The sequence below is a fragment of the Anolis carolinensis genome, chromosome 5 (genome assembly GCF_035594765.1).
Source record: "Anolis carolinensis isolate JA03-04 chromosome 5, rAnoCar3.1.pri, whole genome shotgun sequence".
NCBI classification, from domain to species: domain Eukaryota; kingdom Metazoa; phylum Chordata; class Lepidosauria; order Squamata; family Dactyloidae; genus Anolis; species Anolis carolinensis.
In genome coordinates, this window is record NC_085845.1 from 29838283 (window position 1) to 29863407 (window position 25125).

Sequence of the window (25125 nt, forward strand, 5' to 3'; positions counted from 1 at the left end):
CTTCCACACAGCTGTATAAAATCCACATTGAGCTGAATTATATGACAGTGTGAACTCAGATAATCAAATTCAAAGATGATACTATAGATTACCTGTCTTGATATTCTGGGTTATATGGCTGTGTGGAAGTGTTGGAAACAGCAACCCAAGCCTTTCACTATTTATTGGTTAATGTATATATTTGCTAACGTGTATTCTACGTGTATGTTGATCTGCCAGTTTGACTTACCTCTTTGGTGTGGTAGGGGTTATAGACATGTGATTGTACTGAGCATGTTCAGACTCAAGACTCCATTTTATGTTCTGTTGCTGTTTGGACTTCAGTGGAGAAGTATGTTCTTGGACTTCAATGTTAGCAGTTTTGCATTAGACCTCAGTGGAGGTGGATGCATGTTGCTGTTTGGACTTCAGTAGAGAAATATGACTTATGGGCTTCAGTGAGTATAACTATACTTAAAAACTATGAACAGTTGATTAAGAATGATACCCTGTGTACTCAATACAAAGAGAACTGCACCCTATCTGTAACTGAACTTTAATAAGAAATGTGTCTGTATGGTGAATTAATACAAGATGTTTGTGAGTAAACCAGATATGTTATTTTTCAAAGAAGATTTTGTTTTTATCTCTAAGTGCATATTTTAAACTAAGAGGTTTCAAGGGAGTGTGTATCTTTTGGGCAACTGCAACTGCAATTTCAACTTCAAAGAAACAACCATCCTCTGCTAATCAAATATATTTCTTGTAGTGGCATGTCTTTGGCAGTTCAAAGACATGGTTCTTCAGTTTAACAACCGAGTTCCCTGTGTGCCATTACATTACTGGCTGCAGTTATTTCCAATACCAAGATCACGGAAAGAGCCTCAAACTGGAAAGAAACCGGTCCGTTGACGCTCAATAAAGAAAATAGGGAAGAAGAAGGGAACGCACGGAGGTGAACTCGCCACTCTCTCTTTTTGTGAAGAGACTGGTGGTGGAGGAGGAAAGAGAGACCTCCCTTTGTTTGGAGCTCAGTAACTTGCAGGCGCCTGCTTTGCTTCCTGGGATACATTCAGGCTTCCCTGTCCCTCTTTAATGGGCAGTCAGTCCCGGAGTAAAGAGACAACGGTAAGCAGATCCGACTGACGGGGGGGGGGGGGGGGAGCTGCTGTGGCTTTGAACCCATCGGAAGAATGCGAGGCAGCCTCCTTTGCCCCCCTCCTCGCCTTCCTTGGTCTCCTGTCTAGAGCCCCCTCCCCACCATGCCCCCTTCCCTGCCTCCTCTGAGCCTAGGAGGCCAGGTCCAGGAGAGTGCCTGGTCCCCATATCTCTTGCCTCCCTTCTTCTCTTGCCTAGGTTGAGGGGACAAGTCCAGATCTGTGTCTGATCTCCTCTCCCATGGGGGTCTCTCTCCCTCTGTCTGGACAAGGCCTGGTGCTCCTCCCCCAAACAGGTTGATTCTCCAGTCTAGGGTTGAGTGGCCAGGCCTGGGATAGGGTCTGGTCTCACTTTCCCTTGGTTGTTGGAAATACTAACCTTCCAAGTCTTTCACTATCTGTTAATATATATTTCCTAAACTGCATTGTATGTATATGTTGATTTTGCCAGTTTGATTGTACCGCTTTGGTGTGGGAGGACCTATAGACGTGATTGTACTGAGCATGTTCAGATCAGACTCAAGACTCCATTTTGTATTCAGTTTGCATCACACCTCAATGGAGGTGGATTCATGTTTGCTTTACACCTCAGTGGAGGTGGATCACTGTTTGTTTCAGACCTCAGTGGAGGTAGATGCATGTTTGCTTTAAACCTCAGGTGAGGTGGATACCTGTTTGCTTCAGACCTCAGTGGAAGTGGATGCATTTTTGCTTGTTTGGTCTTCAATTGAAACAGTATGAGTTTGGACTTCAGTGAGTACAACTATACCTATAGTCTATGGACTATTTATTAAGAATGATACCCTGTTTACTCAACACACACAGAGAACTACATCCTATCCATAACTGAACCTTAAATAAGAGATGTGTCTGCATGGTGAATTCATACAAGATATTTGTGAGTAAACAAGGTATGTTATTTTTTAAAGAAGACTTTGTCTTCTTTGAAACCCTGAGTGCAGATTTTAAACTAAGAGGTTTCAAGGGAATGTATATGTTTTGGGCAATTACAACTGCTACTTCAACTTCTTCAAGACTCTGCTAGCCAAATATATTTTTGTAGTGGCATGTCTTTGTCATTGGCAGTTCAAAGACAGGGTTCTTCCGTTTAACAGCTGAGTTACCTGTGTGCCATTACATGAATGCTTATGAATATCACTTGTTCAAAGGGTTGACTTCTAACAAGGTCAGGCTTTTCTTGACTAGTGGTTTTCAAAAGGTGGTCTCCACATGTTCATGGAGATTCACATTTGCCAAATGGATATGACATAGAATCATAGAATCATAGAATAATAAGAGTTGGAAGAAACCATATGGGCTATTTAGTCCAACCCCCTGCCATGCAGGAAAAACACAATCAAACACCCCCAACAGATAGCATTCCAGCTTCTGTTTAACAACCTTCAAAGAAGGAGCTTCCACCACACTCCAATGCAGGGAGTTCCACAGTTAAACAGCTTGAACGGTCAGGAAGCTTTTCCTAATGTTTAGGTGGAATCTCTTTTCCTGTAATTTGAACCCATTGCTGAGGAATTCAGAGTTAAGATACAGACGATAATGAAACCCTGTTTACCTGTTTATTAATCTAAGTAGAAACACGAGGAAGGGGACATTCTTAGTCCTACTTCCTCCATTACTACTCCCTATGTGTGAATAGAAGTCGAAAGAGGAGAGCCATTGTAGTCCATGGGGGCTTTCTTTCCATATGATTGGGAATCTTGAAAAATCATGTCTACAGGAGACCCTTTTTTTACAATAATCTCCACATATGCATATTCCTTTTCCTGTTTTTTTAAAATACTTAAAATACATTGCATGTGTGTTGTTAGTGCTTATCAGAGAAGAGGGATTCTGCTGTACATAATTTGCTGTGGCATCGCATGCTTTCAACTTCACTTTTAGAATCATAGAAACGTCATTTTTTCCTTTTCAAAAAGGTTATGATTAACATTTATTTCCAAAGAGATATGTGACCAGAGACTGGGTGCAGTTATTTCCAATAGTCTCCCTCCTTCCCTTTCCTGTCTGGGGCCCAATGGCCCAATCCAGGACAGTGTTTGGTGCCCACCCCCGCCCCCCAGTTGTCTGCCTCTCCTGTCTAGGATTAAGCGGCCAAGCCTAGGACAGGGCCTTATCCCCTCCCCCTTGTCTCCCTGCCACTCCTGTCTGGGGCTGGGAGGCCACCCTCCTGTTGTCCCTGTCTAGGGTTGGGTGGCCAGGCCTCTTTCCCCCCTGGGTTGTCTCCCTCCAGGCCGGGGACCCTGCCCAGCCAAAGCGGCGTCGGTGCAGCTGAAGTGAGCAGCTGGCCAGAAATGCAAATGGCTCGTCGAGCCACAGCAGATCCGGCGTGATTTCCATTCCCTCCTCGAGTGGGTGGAAGGAGCTGGACATACGTTCGGCGCTCCTAATCCTTCTTTTACATTTTTAGTCATACTCCTATTAAACAACTAATTAATGCCCAGCGCCACCGGGGAATACATTAGGCAGGCGGGCCGAGGAAGAGGGGTGCTGCGGGGAGGGGAGGGGAAGGGAGAGGAGGGTTTCCATCTCTCTCTCTCTCTCTCTCTCTCTCTCTCTCTCTCTCTCTCTCTCTCTCTCTCTCTCTCTCTCTCTCTCTCTCTCTCTCAATCTCCCCCCCTCTCTCTCTCCAGGCCTCCTTTCCTCCCTCCCCAACCAACCCTGTTCCAGGTAAAAGGCCCTCGCCGGTTTACAAGAAACCCCTTTCTCCCCGCAAAGCAACGCGTTAAACCACCAGCAACGAGGTTGCTGTGAGTTTTCCTGGCGGTATGGCCATGTTCCATAAGCATTTTTCTCCTGACGTTTCGCCTGCATCTGTGGCAGGTATCCTCAGAGGTTGTGAGGTATGTTGGAAACTATGCAACTGGAGTTTATATATCTGCGGAATGCTCAGGGTGGGAGAAAGAACTCTTGTCTGTTTGAGGAGGGTGTGAATGTTTCAATTGGCCCCCTTGATTAGCATTGAATAGCCTTTCAGTTTCAAGGTCTGACTGATTCCTTCCTGGGGGAATCTTGTGTTGGGAGATGTTAGCTGGCCCTGATTGATTCATGTCTGGAATTATTCTGTCTTCTGAGTGTTGTTCTTTATTCACTGTCCTGATTTTAGAGCTTTTAAAAAATACTGGTAGCCAGATTTTCCATTTTCATGGTTTCCTCCTTTCTATTGAAATTGTCCACATTCTTGTGGATTACAGTGGCTTCTCTGTGTTGTCTATTGTGGTTGTTAGAGTGATCTGGCGTTTCTGTGTTCTCAAATAATATGCTGTGTCCAGATTGGTCCATCAAGTGCTCTGCTATGGCTGACATCTCTGCTTGGATTAGTATTAAAAAACTCTAAAATCAGGACAGTGAATAAAGAACAACATTAAAAAACAGAGGAAAACCAGACATGAATCAATCAGGGCCAGCTAACACCTCCCAACAAAACATTCCCAGGCAGCAAGGAGCCAACCTTTGAAACTGAAAGGCTATTCAAGGTGGCCAATTGAAACATTCACACCTGCCTCAAAACAGACAAGAGTTTTTTCTCCCACCCTTAACATTCCACAGATATATAAACTCCACTTGCATAGTTTCCAGTAGACCTCACAACCTCTGAGGATGCCTGCCATAGATGTGGACGAAACGTCAGGAGATGATGCTTCTGGTACATGGCCATAAAACTCACAACCAATTATTGTTGTTATTATTATTATTATTATTATTATTATTATTATTATTATTATTATTATTTACAGTTCTTTGAGGATGCCTGCCATAGATGCAGGAGAAACGTCAGGAGAAAATGCCTGTGGAACAAAACCTTCGACACCACAACCAGCAACGAGTTGGCCTCTGCCTGGATTTGTTGGTGGGTTAAGTCGAAGATTGCATTTACTTTGATTTCCCCCCTTTTCCTTTGCCTCCGCGCCAGGAAAATCCTTTAGAAAAGAACAAGCCAAGCTCGCGATTTCTATTTCGCGGCGCCTTCCAACACAACCTTCCTCAGAAACTCCAAAAACCAGGGGCCGAGAGGAACATTTCTCTGCTCCGAAACCTAACCCGCAATCCTCCCAACTAGTTAACCCTTGGACTGACTGTCGAGAAAGGACGCGATCCGTCCCTCTCTCCGAGCCTTTTTTCTCCCCACTTGGAGCCACTTTAGGAGCAACCTTCCCATTAGCATATCTCTTTCGTTCAGTAACCCAAGGCTCGACTTGAGTTCCGAAAAATATTTGAAACACATCTTAACATAGGATTTGAGTCAAACCCCGTCTCTTCCCGGACTACAATCGCCGGGCTGCAAAAGAGAGACATAATCGGTGGGAGCCTGCAAAATCGGTTCTGAAAATCCTTCCTCTAGAAATGGCGTTACTAAAAAAGAACGGTTTCGGAAGGAAGGCAAGGGAAAGAAAGTCTCCTGGGAGTCGGATTCGAAGCCTATTTTCTTGGGGAGACAGGTGAAAACAGGTTGACACAGGGCCCAATGCCTCTTTCGCCAAAATAAGTCCTGTCCTCAAAAGTGTTTCTCATTGCTTTTGCTGGGGAATCTGAACTGTTAGGCTCAAAATAACCTTCAGTTGAGGAGATTCCACCATCAATATAGCAGAGCACCAGGAGGAAACTTCCTAACCAGCAGAAACTGTGGTGAGCTAGTATAACCTTCCATTCCTCAGGATGGTTTGGGAATGCAGAGTCAGAACTTTAGGTTCAAAAATATTTACTGAAGTAAAAGAAATACATTCTTGATAGAAAAGATGTATCTAGTTTACTAAGTCCCATCTTCTAAAGAGGTAACAGGGTAAAAAGTTCATGCCTAGAGAGAGGCTAAATGTGGGGATTCCTTTCCCCACAGGTTTCAAATCGACTCGCTTTCGCAGACTGGCGTCCGATCCTCTGGATTGTATCTGGGATCCCTCACTCTCCACGCTCAATGCTACTGATTCCCAGTGAAACGTGCCTAGAGTTGCTCTTGCCCAGAAATGACTTGTTTGAAGGAAATCACCGCCAGGAAATGAAAGAAGGAGCCTGTTGTTTGACAACGGGGTTTGCAAATAGGTTCCGGCTCAGGAGCTTTGGGGGTCCTTCGCAACAAGGACCCCGCAAATCCATCAAAAGTCAACATTTTAGAGGCACGTTTACTCAGAAGCCTCACGGTATTTGGGACAGCTCACTCTCAAGAAGGCAAATTGAGGATTCCAGCCTCAGTCTTGCAATTACATTTTTTGATCGAACTCAGTGGAATTTACTTCTGAGTAACCACTATTATTTTTTAAGGACAGGGGTGCATGTTAACAATTTTGGCATGGGCGGGGGAAATACTACTACTACTACTACTACTACTAATATATTATTATTATTATTATTATTATTATTATTATTATTATTATTATTATTATTATTATTATTATTGTGTTGTCGAAGGCTTTCCTGGCCGGAATCACTGGGTTGCTGTAAGTTTTCCGGCCTGTATGGCCATGTTCCAGAAGCATTCTCTCCTGACGTTTCACCCACATCTATGGCAGGCATCCTCAGAGGTTGTTAGGTCTGTTGAAAAGAGGCAAGTGTGGTTTATGTATCTGTTGAATGTCCAGGAAGGGAGAAAGAACTCTTGTCTGTTAGAGGCAAGTGTGAATGTTGCAATTAATCACCTTGATTAGCATTGAAAAGCCTTGCAGCTTCAAGGCCTGGAGGAATCCTTTGTTGGGAGGTGTTAACTGGTCCTGATTGTTTCCTGTTTGAAATTCCCCCGTTTTCAGAGTGTTGTTCTTTATTTACTGTCCAGATTTTAGAGTTTTTTTTAATACTGGTAGCCAGATTTCATTCATTTTCAACAAAGGATTCCCCCCCCCCCAGGAATCAGCCAGGCCTTGAAGCTGCAAGGCTTTTCAAATGCTAATCAAGGTGATTAATTTCAACATAAACAGACAAGAGTTCTTTCTCCCACCCTGGAGCTTCCACAGATATATAAACCTCACTTTCTTAGTTTCCAACAGATCTCACAACCTCTGAGGATGCCTGCCAGAGATGTGGGCGAAACGTCAGGAGATAATGCTTCTGGAACATGACCATACAGCCAGGAAAACTCACAACCACCTTATTATTATTATTATTATTATTATTATTATTATTATTATTATTATTATTATTATTATTTACAGTGAACTGGACTAATGAGACGGGATGAATGCGTATAAAATATAGTAACTTCTTTCTATATTTCTTTCTGTTCTGTTCTGTGTCTGCACTGCAGGAACTGTGCTGACTTAAATATGAGACCGAGGAATGGGATCATACATCATGGAAAAAAAAGCAATGTAAGTATCCAGGGTCCGGTAACCAGTTTTTCCATTGCTGAACCTGAGAACAGGTGAACCCCAATCAGCCTTTGACACAAGGTTTCCTACACCATAATTTCCAATTTGCTTTTGACAAATCCAGAAGAATAATTTGGCAACCTCCCCCCGCCTTTTCCCTGCCCTTCTTCTCCAATTATTCATCTTGAAGTCAACGTGGAAGTTTCGATAGTTAATTAGACACACACACACATATATATATACGGAGAAAATTATTGATTTGTTGCCTATTCTACTTTTCCTCTTTGGGGGGAGGAAAAATGGCTCAAATCTTGATTCCAAGCCTGTCATAGAAAAAAAAAAAAAGGCCGCTTCCCCTCCCACAACACAACCCCCCTCTCCCAAACCGGCGGATCGATTTGCATATAAATTAAAACCCAGCCTAGTACCTCGTGTGCATCGTTGGTTTGATCATCCTCGCGAAAAAAAGACAAAACCTGGAGCGCTTAACCACTCGAAGCTAAAAAGAATATATAAATGTCCGCATTGACTCAGTAATGAATGACCTCATTAAAACGTCCCGAGGATTGGATTTATTTATTTTTTATTAGGGTGGGGAGAAAGAAGACCGGCCTGGGGTCGAGATGGGGGAAAAGAACAATATGGTTTAGATTGAAAAAAAATCAACCCTCCCAAAAATATAATATAGAATAGAACCATAGAGTTGGAGACCACAAAGGTCATCCAGTCCACCCCCTTGCAGGAAAATATAATGTTATGTAATATAATATAATATAATATAATATAATAATATTATAATATAATATTAGAATATAATATAGTTATGTGATATATTATAATAATATAATATAATAATAATATAAAATAGTATACTATGTGTTGTCGAAGGCTTTCATGGCTGAAGTCACTGGGTTGCTGTTTTCCGGGCTGTATGGCCATGTTCCAGAAACATTCACTTCTGACGTTTCGCCCACATCTATTGCAGGCATTCTCAGAGGTTGTGAGGTATATTAGAAGTATTAAAATATTACCAGTATTAAAACACCTCTAAAACAACACTCTGAAAACAGGGGAATTCCAGATATGAAACAATCAGGGCCAGCTAACACCTCCCGACAAAGGATTCCCCCAGGCAGGGATCAATCAGACCTTGAAGCTGCAAGGCTTTTCAATGCTAATCAATGTGATTAATTGCAACATTGACACTTCCATCCAACAGACAAGAGTTCTTTCTCTCACCTTGGACCTTCCACAGATATATAAATCTTACTTGCCTAGTTTCCAACAGACTTCACAACCTCCGAGGATGCCTGCCATAGATGTGGGAGAGACGTCAGGAGAGAATGCTTCTGGAACATGGCCATACAGGCCGGAAAACTCACAGCAACCCAGTATGTTTTAGATTTTTTTTTTAGATTCCCAAAAATATAATACAGAATGGATCCATACAGTTGGGGACCAAAAGGGTCATCCAGTCCACCCCCTTTGCAGGAAAATATAATATAATTTTATGTGATATAATATAGAATGTAATAAGTAATAATTATATTATATTATAATGCAACATTATATTATAATACAATATAACATTATATACCTTTACCTTTTTTAAGTAATAATTACATTATATTATAATACAACATTATAATATAATATAACATTATAATACAATATAACATTATATTATAATATCGTATTATATTATAGTATACTATGTTATATTGTATTATAATAATATAATATAATATTATAATATAACATAATACAATATAACATTATATACCTTTACCTTTTAAAGTAATAATTATATTATATTATAATACAACATTATATTATAATATAATATAACACTATATACCTTTACCTTTTAAAATAATAATTATAATACAACATAATATAATATAACATTATAATACAATATAACATTATATTATAATATAGTATTATATTATAGTATACTATGTTATATTGTATTATAATAATATAATATATAACATTATAGCATAACATAGTATACTTTGCTGTAATATACTACCGCCTAATAAACAGACTCCAGTCATTCAAAATAATGGAGGGAAGAGAGAGGAAGAAATGTTGATGAAAGTACAAGGAGTGGAGAAGAAACTTTCCCTTCTTCATCTTCCTTCTTTGGAGAAGGGAAGAAAGGAAAGCAAAGACAAGGGGCAACAACCAAGCAAGGAAGGCCAAGGAAAAAGAAAGTCAAACTGTAAAGCAAGAGGGAAGCAAACCAGACCCACAAACCGAAGAGGGTTTGGTGGAGAAAAGATGAAAAGGGAAGGCCACAGGCCCGTTGCCTGGTTTGGTCTCCTCCAAGGCAGAGTTTGCTTTGCTTTCAGGCGCAGAGAGAGGCGAGCAGATGCTGTTTAACCCTTTCGCTTGGGCTCAGTCTCGCCTTCTCCCCCTGCTCTCCTTCCCATCTTGCCCTGAAGCCAGCCAGCCAGCCGGCCTCGGGGCTGCAAGGCGAGCGAAACGCTCCTTACCTCCGTCTGGAGAAGAGGCATGAAAGGGTAGCAGCAGCTCTCCTTTAGATAGATAGTAGAGGCGAAGCGGAGCGGAGGAATGTTACAAGTTCCGGGGAAAAGAAGCCGGAGAAGAGGAAGGGGGAGAGGAGGGAGAGAGAGAGAGAAGGGGGAAAAAAAGGCTGGCGGTGTGAAAATCTGTAGCCCCGGGGGCCAGGCAGCCTCCCCCTTTCATTTCAAGCACTTATTGATTTGCTGTTGTCATCTTTGGCGACGCAGAAGGACACTTGAAAGAATTTCTGATCTGAGAAACGAGGTGACCTGACCGGGGCTCTCACCAAATTCTTAATTACCACATCAACGGCTTGGGAGAGAGGGGGAAGGAGGGAGAGGGAGGAAGAAAGAAAGAAAGAGACCCTTGACAGCCGCAGAGTGGGCTGATTCGCAACTTTCTCTCTCTCTCCCCCCCCCCCTCCCACATTATTCGCAAAACTCTTTTGTCTTGCGCATTCCCATTAGGAATTTGTGGGTTGCATCGGATTTTCGGAACCAACCAGTTGAAATGAATGGGAACCTAGCATAATAAAGAAAGAAGGGAGCACACACGTACACAGTATGAATACAGGTATGAAAGGAGACGCACCCGATTTTTGTTATTGTGCTCCTTCGAGTCCTTTTTGACCCATGGCGACCCTAAGGTGAACTTCTAGAGGGTTTTCTTGTCTTGTCCAAGGTTTTCATGGCCAGAACCACTGGGTTGATGTGACTTTTCCGGGCTGCATGGCCATGTCCCAGAAGCATTCTCTCCTGACGTTTCACCCACATCTATGGCAGGCATTCTTAGAGGTTGTGGGGTATATTGGAAACTAGGCAAGTGGGGTTTATATATCTGTGCAAGGTCCAGGAAGGGAGAAAGAACTCGTCTGTTGGAAGCAAGTGTTAGTTGGCCACCTGGATTAGCACTGAATGGCCTTGCAGCTTCAAGGACTGGCTGCTTACTTCCTGGGGAAATCCTTTGTTAGGTCTCAGTTGGGCCTGATTGTTTTCTGTCTGGAATTCTCCTGTTTTCTGAGTGTTGCTCTTTATTTACTGTCCCGGTTTTAGAGTTTTTAAAATACTGGTAGTCAGATTTTGTTTGGAGTTTATATATCTGTGGAAGGTCTAGGGTGTCTGTTGGAATCAAGTGTGCATGCTGGAATTAATCACCTTGATTAGCATTGAAAAGTCTTGCAGCTTCAGAGCCTGGCTGATTCCCTTTTTATAGAGGAAACACCTGGGTTCAGCTTCTCATTTAATTCTGATTGTCTTGCTTAGGAAAGGCGAAAGTGCATCTGGGCATGCACATAATATCTTTTGGGTTTATCTCCCCGTTCATCAGTATAGGATTCAGGCAGAAGGAAAGGTTCTGATTTCAACTCAATGGAGTTGACTTCTGAGAAGGGGTACAGAAGATTGACCTGTTAGGCATCTATCTTTTGATCTCTTACCCACCTGTAGCTTCCAATCCTATCACACTACAATATTACAGCACTATAGCCAGACCATGAAGCTGAAAGGCTATTCAATGCTAATCAAGGTGGCCAATTGAAACATTCATTCCTGCCTCAGACAGACAAGAGTTCTTTTTCTCACCCTTGACCTTCCACAGATATATAAACCCTACTTGCCTAGTTTCCAACAAACCTCACAACCTCTGAGGATGCCTGCCATAGATGCAGGCAAAACATCAGGAGAGAATGCTTCTGGTACATGGCAATACAGGCTGGAAAACTCACAGCAACCCATGAAAACCTTCAACAACACTATAGTTCCACTTTAACTGCCAAAGCAAAAATCACATGAAATCCTGGGATTTGCCCTTAAAAGAAGAATATTTACAATTCTTAGCCAGATTGCTCTTGGGCAGTAGTTTTCAACCTGTGGGTCCTTAGATGTTTTGGCCTTCAACTCCCAGAAATCCCAACAGCTGGTAAACTGGCTGAGATTTCTGGGAGTTGTAGGCCAAAACACCTGGGACACACAGTTGGGAATCACTGCTCTTGGGCTTCAGTAAACTGCTGTTCTGTTGATCTTAATGATTGTTTTTATTGATGTTGATGTTTTTTACTGGGATAATTGTTTTATTGCTTTGTTACTGTTATTTGTTTGTTTTATTGGGCCAGGCCCCATGTAAGCCGCCCCAGTCCCTTTGGGGAGATGGGGCGGGGTATAAAAATAAAGTTGTTATTATTATTATTATTATTATTATTATTATTATTATTATTATTCCCAGAATGCTACACAATGTTACTATGGCAGCTACAGTGGGGTCATAGTGCCATACTACTGGTATAGCCATGTAATGGGGCTCTCTTTGAACCACCCCTGACTCTACAAAAGGAAAACAAGAGGACATTTAAAGCTAATTCTCTTTTTACAAAGTCGGGGAAAGAAAAGAGAAAGGGTCTGCTCTACTTTCCCAATCATGATGGGGTGACTATCTTTTTGCAGTGGTGTTTTTGCCTCTGGAGCTAAACTGGTGAGGAAACATTGCCAAAGCAGGGCAAACAAAGACTGGAAGTGGGCATTTCCCCCAGAAAACAAAAAGCAGGGGAGATTCACTTCTTAAAACCACTGCATTAACTGAAAGTGTTGAGATAAAATATCCTTCAATAATTAGAATATACATCACAACTTTTTAGGGTTGGGAGGGTAAAAACACATTCAGTCCTTCTCCTTAGCATTACATGTGTTGGTGACTGTGATTTACAGTGTCCTTGATCCACACTCACTTAAATCCACTGGTTGGATTTAGAGAAGAGGCTCATCATTTCCTCTTGAGAACATGGACATCAATAGAGTTCATAGAGTTCTTATAAATCATGACTCAAAACAGAAGTAGGAAGTTCAACTTACCAGAAGTGTCACTGGTTGTGAACCCAGTGAATGAAGGGTCTGCTCGGATATTTTGTTACCTGAGCTGAAGAACAAGATGGCATTCTCCTCTTTGTTGGACATTGGCTTCCCAACTGAATTTTATGACAGTCCTGGGACAGAAGAGCACCTTCCTTCACTCCTGAGGGCAGCAGGCTCATTAGAAAGAGTAGGACAGACTGTCCCTTCCTACATGGATGTCCCTTCTGCCTCCAGCTTTTGCCTCATGTGCACTTGCCACAGTTATACCTAAAGGTAGAAGTGGCCCTAGATAGGACCAGCCTTGCTTCAGTCTTTCTGGAGAGCCAGCAAAATGAATCGCCTTTTTCCATGAACAGTTTTACTTGGCATTTTTGTGCTTACTGTGTTAGGTCCAGCAAAGTTATGCCCCGCAGAAGTTGTTTGCTTGCAAAACACCCATCAGTCCTAACCAGCATAGCCAAAGGTGAGGGGAGCTTTAAGTAGGCTGACCTGGAGATCTCCCCTACTAACTAGGCCTGACCCTTATATGATGGATGATGTGATCTGCATTCTAACAACAACAGGAAGGCTACACTTTCCTGATCCCTGGGCTAGGTGACTCTAGAGGAGGACTTTCTCAGAAATGTGCTAATCTGAATTCATGGAACACCCAATCTTACTGTTGTTTTTGGCACAATTGTTAATCTATGAAACTTAAGTATGATATAGGTAGAAGTGTCCACCTAGGTCCCTTGTGAAACATCATATCAACTGGTGTGACTTGATTTGATATGTATCTCTAGATCCTGACCAGTGTTAATCTTGAGGATGACTTGATCCACTGTTGAGTCCTTATAGTGGTCAAGAAATAGCAAAGCAGAAGTGTATTACATTTATAAAAAAAGAACTGAAAAAAATTCTGTACTCAAAACAAGAACTTTTATCTACTAGATATTTAGTCTATTTTGGGGGGCTGTTTTTACAATGGTGGATTTGGTTGCCTTCCTTCTTCAAGCAGAGCTTAGAAAAGTAGCCATCTGGGCTGGAAGATTCTGTTGACGTTATGATCTAAAAAAATATTTCTCCAAGTTCTGCATCCAGGTACAAATGTAATGATGATTCTAATTTGCACTGTCAGCTATTACGGGTTTGGAAGAAGGCTATGATCATTATTTACAATTTTCTAGATTTAATCTCATCTTCATGCTATGGAATGAGCATATGTCAGGAATGAGCATATCAGGAGTAGGGAAAATTTGATGATCAGCATGTATGGCTAGAGATAGCCAGCAAGGTGTAGGGATGTGAGTGTTGGATATTGTTTTAAAACTTTTTATCTTGTTTTTATGTATTTGTTAAAACTGTGCCTGAATTCATTTGTGTTTTTATACTGCTTGTTGCTTGTTTTTAATTGTCTTTTTTATATTTTAACTTGCTCACAATTTGTCTTTTGGGCTTGGCCCCATGTTAGCCGCCCCAAGTTCCTTCAGGGAGATGGTGGCGGGATACAAAAATAAATTATTATTATTACTACTACTACTACTACTATTGCTATTTATATTATTATTGGACAAGGACTTTGGGAGACCAGGGCTCAAATCCCTACTCATGCATGGAAACTCACTGGGTGACCTTGGGCAAATCATACTATTCTCAACCTCCTCTGAATAAATCTTGTCGAGAAAACCCTTTGATAAGATCACCATTAAGTTGGAGTTGACTTGAAGGCAATGTCATCTTCCAGAATTTCTGGGTATTGTGCATAGAATTCAAAATATTTGAAAACTCAAAGACCCGATGCATGACTTTATACTTTGCCACTTTGAATACCTTTTAAGAGAGATAAAGCAAAATATAAAACAAACAAACAAACACAGAGGCGAGACCTCTAATTCATTTAAATCAGAGATGGGGATCTTTGAATCCCAAGGCTGGATTTGTACCTCCTCAACAGAGTTCTTTATTTGTAGTGTCACCTTCCTCATGACACTGATTTAAATTGCTTTTAATTTAATGGATAGCTTGACTATTGTTAAACTTTTGTATTATGTGTTTTATATTTGCTTTAATCCTTATAATCTATGTTGAATTCTGGGACTGTGAAGGAGGTGGCTAAGCAGAAGCAAGCTGCTGCCAATGATGGTGATATGGTCACCAGGATCTTCTTTGAAATAAAATTTGGTACTTGAGTGAAAGAAATTGACTTATCCTCCTTGGTCTTAAACAGCCTCGTGCATTGTGGCTGACCTCAAAGTAGAGGTCTTTCTCAGCAGTGTTAAGCCCTTTGAATCAAGTGTTAAATCAGGAGTCAACACTTACATAATTTCCATTGATTCAGTTGGACTATTCTCTTTGGAAGCAGGCCTAATACCCTAAAGGCACCAGATAGCCATCTGATCTTGAAAGGTAAGTAGGGTCAGCCTTAGTTAGTACTTGGGAATACCAGGTGCTGCAGGCTATATTTCAGAGAAAGGAACTGTCAAAAACACTTCTGAATATTCCTTGCCTAAGAAAACCCTATGGAATTAATGGGGTCTTGGTAAGTTGACAAGGCACACATACACACATTCTAGTTGGATCTAGCAATTAGTTCGGGCCATTGAGTATTTTATCGAAATTTATTAAAATTTATTTTCAATAAATTTACTGGAATTGCTACAGAGATTATGAAACTTTAATGGTGACAATAGTATAGAAAGCTTAAACTCCCTGGTAAGGGAGCAATGTTATCTTTCAAGTAAGCATGTGCATAATGGAGATGTTAGGAAACTGTACCAGCTAGACATAAAAGTTATAAATTAAATAGAAATCAATACTCCTTGGCAAGATTTTGAGTAGCATCGCAAGACAAAAATCTGAGTAATAACCAGAGAGTTTCCACACTATGGTCTCAACCCTACATTATAGTAAAGGGATATATTATTCCCATGAACTAAATTATACATACCAGTAGGTGGTATGGAAAAGTTACTGTTTTGTTTTGCTGTAAGTTTTTTAAATTGCTTTATTTGATATGTTAATTGGGTTTTTATATCGGGATATGATGTTTTAACTGATTACGTATTGTGGTCGGATGTATTTGTATGAATTTTATATGTTGTATGCTGCTTTGAATCCCACCCACAAGAGAAAAGCAGGATAGAAATGAATTATTATTATTAATAATAATAATAATAATAATAATACCACAAATAAAAAGATTTCGCAACTAGTGGTCATACTGATGGATTGGGGTGGGTGGGTTAAAGGAATTATAGACTTACAAATAAACCTTCCTACTCTAACACAATCTAATTCCGGGCAAGTTTGGCTGGACATTAATTCCAGAGTTTGGGAACATTGCTGTTTTGGACTACAACTTTTAGAAACCCTAGCCAACTGAGTCAATGAACATTCTAACTCTGAGAATCTGGCATTTAAGGAAGCAAATGCTTCTGAATTCTGGGTAGGTCTCTCCAAATTCACTATGACTTGCTCTGAAGTAAGTGCAGATAGAATTGCCATTTGTTAAATGATGACTTTCATGGAACCACTTACTTGACAGAGGTGAGTAAGGCTTAAATCCAAGTATATATATATTTAAAAGTCACTATTCCATGGAGACAGTGGGGGGAAGAGAACTGTAAATCCCCCCTTCACTGTACACTGAAAAGGATAAAACATTAAGCGGCAATTGGGAAAAGCACTCTTTTAAGGGCAAAATCAGTGGCATGCAATAGATTGCTTTTTGTCTGGGAGCTTTGCCAAGTTCTTCTACTCCCTATAATATACCATGTCAAAAAGTTGGCTCTTTATTATGATTTTTTTTTGTTGAAATGTGTTTCATCTGGAAGCAAAATGGTACATTTGCTTCTCCTGTGGAATACTCCTTTGCAAATCACACTACGTTTCATTTGGCAGCAAACTAGTAAATTTACTTTGCTGCCTCAATGGGGCTTCAAAATCTTTTACTTTTATATGAATCATTTCTGGCACCATCTGTCAAAACAATGTGCTTAAATGCTTTTAGAAAATATTTTTCTGATTAAATTTATTATGTGATGTCTTTGTATTTATGGTAGACTTAATGTGATAATATAGACAAAATAGCTCTCAATGACATGGTGGTTATCTGATAAGTATGTGTGTTTCTGTGCTTGTTTGGACTTTACCAAGGTGCATATTTGATAATGGATTGCAGTGAAATAATGCACAGTACCAAACCGAATGGGAAAATCTTTCTCCTCCTCTCCAAAAACTTTATATGAACATTTTAGAATATATTTTCCATTCTCTTTAGACACGAAAAGTATAGATCTAGGTCTTGATTCTTCAGACATATACTTGTGCTGAGTGCACCAATTTTATTTGGTCTAAGAACTAGAAAAAACTACTTTTTTCAGTAACAATTACTAGAATCCCTCAGCCAACATAATCCATTTTTTCTGAGTTCTCTTCAGTTTTAAGCAGAAATGTCATAACACTCTTTTTTAAGGGAGAGAGATGGGGATAAAGATCAATTGACTAGCTTTTTAGTATCAGGAAGTGTCACAGGATCAAGCCTGCCAACCAAGAAAAATATTATCTTCACCTTTGGATGGAGTGGAAAACATATATGCATACCAAATAGGGTTTACTTTGGAGTAGATATATTGTTGTTTGGTTGCTAGCTGATTTGGACTATCGTCTGAAATCACAGAGATCTACTTTTTGTCTCAGGAAACATTTTTCTCAAAGGAAATATGTTTAATATGAAGTCTGTGAAATCTATCTATCTGATCCATATTATCACAACTAGTTTACGCTGCTTAAAAACACCAGCCTAAATCTGTTTGTTATTCCTGACTAGAGTAGGTCCATTGATTCAATTGGATATAGCTAGCTACATGCTGACTTGCCAATAATCGATTCAGTAGGGGCTTGCCTTTGCCTTCCTCTGAGGCTGAGAGAGTGAGACTTGTCTAAGGTTACCTAGTGAGTTTACATGGCTGAGCTGGATTTCTAGTCTTCCAGTATCCTAGTCCAGCATTGCTGGTCATGATTACAGTGGACTTCTCATTGTGACCAGAATCAATGGGTTTCTATGAGTTTTCCAGGCTGTATGGCCATGTTCCAGAAGCATTCTCTCCTGATGTTTTGCCGATAGCTATGACAGGCATCCTCAGAGGTTGTGAGATATATTGGAAACTTTTACTCTTTTTGCTATGATTTTCTTTGTAGTGCTGTCTGAATCATGCTTATGCTGTTTTATTTCTCCTCTGGATGAGTTGGTATTGCTGGTGGTAATACTAGTCTCACTCATCAAATAACTGCAGTACCACATCTCTATTCCAGCCAAAGAACTGTAATGCAACCAAGAGTGCTGTACAGCCCAGAAGTGAAGAATCATACACTATGTCCCAAAATAGTGTTGTCATGTTCATCCATCTCTTCAAAAATTCATTATGAAAACATTTTTTCTAGCTCTCTGATTTAATTCTGCCACAACTTGGGCCTTCCTTGGTTATTGTCTGTCTTTTAACAGAAAAGTGGGCAATTTGTGACCCTCCAGATGTAGTTGGATTTCATCTCCCACCATCTCCCACCATTTGCTAAGTTGACTAAGGAAAATGAATATTATAGTCCAACATTGGAGAGCTGTAAGTGGGGTGAGTAGATTGAATAAAGCTGTTGTTACTATCACCCACTTGCCTTACTAGTTTTGTCCCTCCTAGCAGACTGCCCATTCTGATTTTAACAACAGAGCACTATCATTTTCCATTTTGTCTTAACGTGGACTTTTGCTCTAAAGAACTTGCACTCTAGTGATTTTACAATCTAATCATTGCTTTGTTATATAAAATGAATTTATAGACAGAGTTCCCATCTGTGGAACTCCCTCCCTAATGAAATCAGATCGGCCCCCTCACTTCTGTCCTTTAGGAAAAAATTTAAAACATGGTTGTGGGTCCAGGTACTCAAGCAGCAGACACAGCGATAATAATGAGAATGATTTATATGATTGACAATGGACAGACCTTGGACTATGACTTTGAACTTGTGTAATTTTAGATGGATGTTTTTATAATTGATGTTATAACTATTTGTTTTAAACCGTAATTGTTTCATAATTGTTGTGTTTGGCATCTAATGATTGCCGGTTGTGAGGCTGCCCTGAGTCCCCCCCCCCCCCGTCCCCCTGGGGGTGAGAGGGATGGAATACAAATGTATGAAATAAATAATAAATAAATTATATAAACTATTATATGACTTTTTATAGAAGGGGAAGAGATATAGGGAAAACAAGAAAAGGATCTTTTGAATGTATGGCATTTTTGACTTCTTCACTATATATTTTGTGATACATTTTGGTATAGATGTTCTGTTCATGCAAAGCTGAATAAAGGAAACTTTATTCTTAAGCATCTAATGACTCTAAAATGTGTTGATGTCCTTTTCTTAATACTGACAGAATATCTTCCCCATATTTTCCTTTCCTCCCAGTTAAAGTTTACAAGTTTACAAGGTTAAAGAGATGGGCAAAAGACTTGGAGAAAATAGATGGCTAAAGCTTTAATCTTATGTTTCTAGTCGTTCAGTACTGGATGCCACATAACAGACTGGGTCTCCCCTATGGGGTGGAAGAGATAGATTTAACCTTTGAAGATTTAACCATGAATCTTCTACATTGCTGCAGAAACATCTGATACCAGATCAATGGAACTGACATATGCTGAAGGTGTGTGAGGGAGAGGTCCACAAGGGACTGTGGGTCTGGAGGATCCACAGCTTTCCTAGCTCCCAGACACATCTGCCAAACAACCAATAATCTATGCCAGACTTGGATGTGGCACATGAAAAATCTGATCTTTTTGTTTTTCATCAAACAAGAGCAATTTTTAAAAAGCATTGTTGACTATCCAGTCTTGGCAGTTCATCCCACACTACTTGGCTCTATGTTCCAATGCATCAGTCAGCTACATCTGCTAAAGTTTAACTAAGATATATGATAATGAAATGATGACAGTTAACTTCAAGAAAAGATCTCCCCTGTATTCTCCAAGCAAACCAACTGGTTAAGTTCAGTAACAGAGCATAAAACAGCAGGGGTTGTGGTGGGAGCATACTTTATTTATTATTACCAGCCCCACAAGTAGTCAAAAATCCTCACTGGTCTGCCTTTTTCTCCTGAATTCACTTGATGATCTGGCTTTGTGTTGAAAACTTTCTTCTCAAAATACTACACTTTCTCATCTCTTCAAGAGTTTCTGGCTTAAGCCTCTTGTGGGGTGAGTAGACTGAGAAAAGATGTTGTTACTATTACCCACTTGCCTTACTAGTCTTACCCCTGCTAGCAGACTGTTTTGATTTTGTTAGCAGAGAGATGTGCATATCAGGAGGAATTATGAAATAACACACTTTAGGAGCAAAATTAATGGCTAAAATTACAAAAAAAGTTTAAGAAAACTCCATGGCAGACAGAAAAAGAGACTAGGGCTCCTTCTACACTGCCATATAATCTAAATTATCAAAGCAGATAATCTGGATTTTATATGTCTGTGTAGAAAGGGCCTAGGATCGGTCCTCATTCTTGGAGAACAAAGATAACAGAAATTTCAGGAAGGTGGATGGAAACGAGAGAAAGAATTGTGACCTTTAGAATATCAATCTAAACATTGAATTTTGGGGCAGGATAGATGAAGAGAGATGTGTCAAGGGATGGCTTCCCTACAAAATTTGTAAACCCTATCTACTGATCTATCCATTTCCCATCATACAGGCTATTTTACTTATGCAGAGCATTTTTGAATCCCAACATATTTTCTTCTTCTGTTTCTGTTTTGAGATACACAGCGCTTCTTTGGTAATATTATGTCACCTTAGTTTACTTGCTGCCTACAGCAAAGTCAGCTAGTAACATTGGGATCCTCTTCCATCTCAAAATGATCCCAGACAATGCTCTGCATTTTCTCTGTTGATTCTGACTACCGGTTTTCATTTTAAGACAAGAATGGACAATTCAGGCTTGGGGCACAGAGAATAAGTTTCATTACCAGAACAGACACAGCAACACATCAACAAAAACCAGAAGGTTAAGCTAGGCAAGGCAACATGATTAAAAGAAATTAAGGAAGGTCCAAAAGGACCAATGAGATTTTTCATTATCTGCTACTACTAGAATGAAGAAAAATCAGAAAATATTCAATTATATCATGAAATATCCTCCTCATTCCAAGTGCTATCATTGTATAGTGAAATGTAAGCTCTTGAATAGGGAAACTGGAGAGGTCCTTTCCATTATATGATTATGCTAGAGATCTACTATCTACCCTTTCTCTCTTTCCCCTTATAAATAAATATCCAGATCATTTTAAAGTAGTAAGAATTGTGCCATTCTGGAACTGGTCCAAATGAGTCCAGTCTGCTGTGTTGTTTGGGAATTAGCTGAATTGGTTGTACAGTCCTAGGGCACATCTACATGGGTTAAATGGACTTTGTTGTGACCACATTACAGACAGGGCCCATTCACCCTAATGGCTAACTGTGTGGACTCTGTAGCATTTTTACAAATTGAATGGACTAGGTAAAGGAAAAGGTGAAGGTTTTCCCCTGACATTAAGTCCAGTTGTGTCCGACTCTGGAGGTTGGTGCTGATCTCCATTTCTAAGCCGAAGAGCCGACGTTGTCCGTAGACACTTCCAAGGTCATGTGGCCGGCATGACTGCATGGAGTGCCGTTATCTGGAGCAGTACTTATTGATCTACTCACATTTGCATGTTTTGAACTGCTAGGTTGCCAGAAGCTCATTCCGCTCCCCGGATTCGAACCGCCAATCTTTTGGTCAACAAGTTCAGCAGCTCAGTGGTTTAACCCGCTGTGCCACCGGGGGCCCTTATTTAATTTTGCTGTTCCCTTTTTAAAGCTGTGTTTTTTAAACAATTGTAAGTTATCTTTAGCCATAATTTAAATACATATAGTATATTATGTAATAGCAATATCAATATCTGACGTTCTAGTAGGCTGTGCAAAATGGGAAGAATATGAACCTATGTCAGAGGGTTACTAAAATTAAATTTATTTATAGTAATAAATTAAACATGACATTTTAAAATGAGAAGGAAAAACAGCTGACAATAAAATAACCACCATAAAATGGAGTAAAATCCAATATGTTTCTGCAAGTATTAGGATAGAAGGGGTAGTCAGATTTGGCTTATTTTATTGTGCAAGAGAGTTCAAAATGGAGGCTATCTACCATCTGTTCTTTCTTTCTTTTTTTCTTTCTTTCTTTCTTTCAGAACAAAGAAAGTGGAAATGGAACATGCAACATGAAGGAACACAAAAGAACTAGAACTGAGTCTCTAGAAAGGAAATATAACATTTCCTGTTTGAAACTTGCAGTGGAGTTCAAAATGTCTTTAATCACATTTTTTTTAATAAAGGTATGTTTTTGACCCAATAAGACTTGAAATGCTAGGCATTTGAGAGGAATGAGAGGAATAGCTTGAATCTTACTAATCACAGAAAATGATGTAAAATAAAGTGGCATTATGTAGTATCCATCCATCTTACACAATTACAATGATTCGACTTTAACTGCCATGGCTGCATCCTATGTTATTCTGGCATTTGTAGTCTAGTAAGGTACTTGAGTGCTTGGAAAAGAGTTCTCAATGCCTCTCCCTAAAGTGTAAATCTCAGATTCCATAGAATGAACTCATATTAATGAATTTGAAACCATTGTGCTATGGTTGAGTAGTGTGAATGGGCTCCTTGGTCAGGCGACATGCAATTCACACTTGGCTGTGAATTAGATTTTCTATGAAGGAAATGGAGATGCAGGCACACACCTGGGTCTTATTATTGATCCTAACTGGAGTAGACCCAATAAATCAATAGGTTGTACCTATACGCTGATCCTCCCATTCAATGATTCATTGGGTCTATTTTAGTTGGGACTGAGTTGTCTTAGAATCGTACGCATATGTTTGAAATGTGCCACAGTTCTGGTCTTAAAAGGACCATGATGTTATGAATGAAAGTTAATCCCTACCATGTTTTGTACTGTGGTGACATATACACAGTCATAAAATGTGAACATTTGTAATTTACAAACCCACTTATCAATACAGTGCTGAAATATGCAGTTCTATCATACCCTATTGTTAGAGTGGCATAATGAGAACAAACCCTCCAATTTGATGGGGATTCTGCAACACATGTAAGGTCATAGCTTTATGGTCAATCTTAACCAACAACTAGGTATATTTAGTCTTCATTGAACAGGTGTAACATATAAACAAAGCCAACAACACACAGCATTCTGATAAAAGGAAAGCAGAAAGAAAACAACAAAAGCAAGGAGGTGAAGACAGGAGCTGAGCTTGAAAGATAGGGTTGTTGGTCATTTATTTTTCCATGGAACTCAGTGGAGACAACCTTCCAAACCCCATTGCTATTCGGTTCTCATCTATTTCAGAACAGGAATCCCACACATGTTCCATGAGAAGGCACAGAGTGTGCCCAACAGCAATACTGGGCAGCTTGTCCCAAATGGGTCAGCTGGTTTGCAGCTGGAGACCTCTGGCAACTCGAACCCCCTCCTTTACATTCTTGCTATGGATTGATATCTCCGAGGACTCATCCCCCTTTGTTTCTTTCTAATGCTTCTATCATCAGGGCTAAACCATTGTCACTTCGTGCAGTAATGTGAGGAAATACTGCTTCTGTTCAATGTAAATCTCAATTTTAGTCTATCATTGAGTTTTAAGGTAACATAAGACTCAAATAGCATTCAGATTTGAAGAAAGATCTTCCCTTAAGCTTAGAGTTTTAAATCATTGATCTGTTGTATTTATTAGAGGTATTATATAGTTGAATCAATTTTAAGTATTTGACAAATGTTTTTTTGAGACTAAAGCATGTCTGCATATCCTTGTTGGAATAAAAGAAAAGGATTGTGCTAATTCGTCACATACTGTTCAAAAACCCTTCTGGAAGAGGTGTGGGTTAGAATATCAATTCCTTGCCTGTCGAATGCCACAGCTTGGACAGAGATTTGTTTAAATTACCTAAGATAAAGATGTGAACATGTTTTCTTTGTCCTTACTTTTTCTAGTTAATATGTCTCAGAGAAGATGTGGGGCCTGTTTTAACTCAAAGGAAAATATGAAAAAGAGGAAAATGTAAAATATTAAATCTACAATATAGATGGCATTAAAAACCCAACATACCAAGAGGATGACACATTATCCAGTAGACAAAGACCTGCTAAAACAAAAGGGGCTTAAATCCAGTTGATAGTCCCAAATAGTTTAATATCTATCACAGTTCTCCTCAAAATATCACTCAAAGCAGATTGCAGCATAAGTTAACAACAAACTAGCCAAAACAACATGCAGTACAAAAATGGAAAAATCATTAAACAATCAATCTAAATAAAATGTTACTTTTAAAACAATTTTAACCATTCAAAAACACTTAAAGTATATATTATCCATTATTTTCTTTTTAAAAAATCACACCTACTGCAAATCCATCTGCCTCAGCCAGCTATAGGCTTTTTTTGTCGTGTCAGAAGCGACTTGAGAACATACTGCAAGTCGTTTCTGGTGTAAGAAAATTTGCTGTCTACAGAGATGTTGACCTGGGGATGCCCAAATGTGTTACCATCCTGCTGGGAGGCTTCTTTCATGTCCCTGCAAGCTAGAGCCGTCAGATGGGAGCTCATCCCATCTCCGGGATTTGAACCGGCAACCTTCAGGTGAGCAACCCAACCTTTAGGTCAGCAGTCCAGCCGGCACAAAGGTTTAACCCACTGTGCCACCGTGGATCCATCTATAGGCTGAAGACGTGTTTAAATAGGAAAGTAAAAAAAGTAGACTCATTGAATCAACAACTATTGCACGCTGTCCTGAGATTGTTACAAGATAAAGGTAAAATTTCCCCCCTGATGTTAAATCTAGTCGTGTCCGACTCTGGGGGTTGGTGCTCATCTCCATTTCTAAGCCGATGAGCCGGTGTTGTCATGTAGCTGGCATGATTGCATGGAGCACCGTTATAGATTGTAATACCAATATATAAATATTTAAACAAATATATAAGCACTTAGAACAAAATCCCACTGTGTAGGATGGGGCAAAACGAGACTGTGGTCCTAAATAAGAAAATCGCCTCCATGTTTTTCCAAATGTCTAGCATTGTGCATGTACACATACCCAAACACAAAGATTAAAAATCACTCACACCTAGAACTGCTGTATTTACTGTGTTTGCATTTCTTAGGTAACATTGCCTTTCTTTTTTCTTTGAATGTCTAAGCTGTATTTCTAAATGCTCAATTGAAGTTTTCAGTTGCTTCAA

The 25125-nt window shown here is 39.8% G+C and overlaps 1 protein-coding gene and 1 long non-coding RNA gene across 3 annotated transcripts in view; one reads left to right on the forward strand and one right to left on the reverse strand.

Annotated features, from left to right (window-relative positions):
- pitx2 (paired like homeodomain 2) overlaps window positions 1-10171 on the reverse strand; it is an 81566-nt gene extending 71395 nt beyond the window's left edge. The window contains exon 1 of one of the 2 annotated variants that reach the window (XM_008112104.3): window positions 9952-10171. The gene's annotated coding sequence lies outside the window, so the exon portion shown is untranslated. The remainder of the gene's footprint in view (window positions 1-9951) is intronic. The other variant, XM_062983107.1, reaches the window with a different exon arrangement.
- Window positions 4900-23729, forward strand: LOC134299653 (uncharacterized). The gene is made up of 3 exons (XR_010006899.1): window positions 4900-5004; window positions 7387-7450; window positions 22062-23729. It is a non-coding gene; the product is annotated as an uncharacterized LOC134299653 (long non-coding RNA).
- Window positions 23730-25125: the final 1396 nt, after the last annotated feature.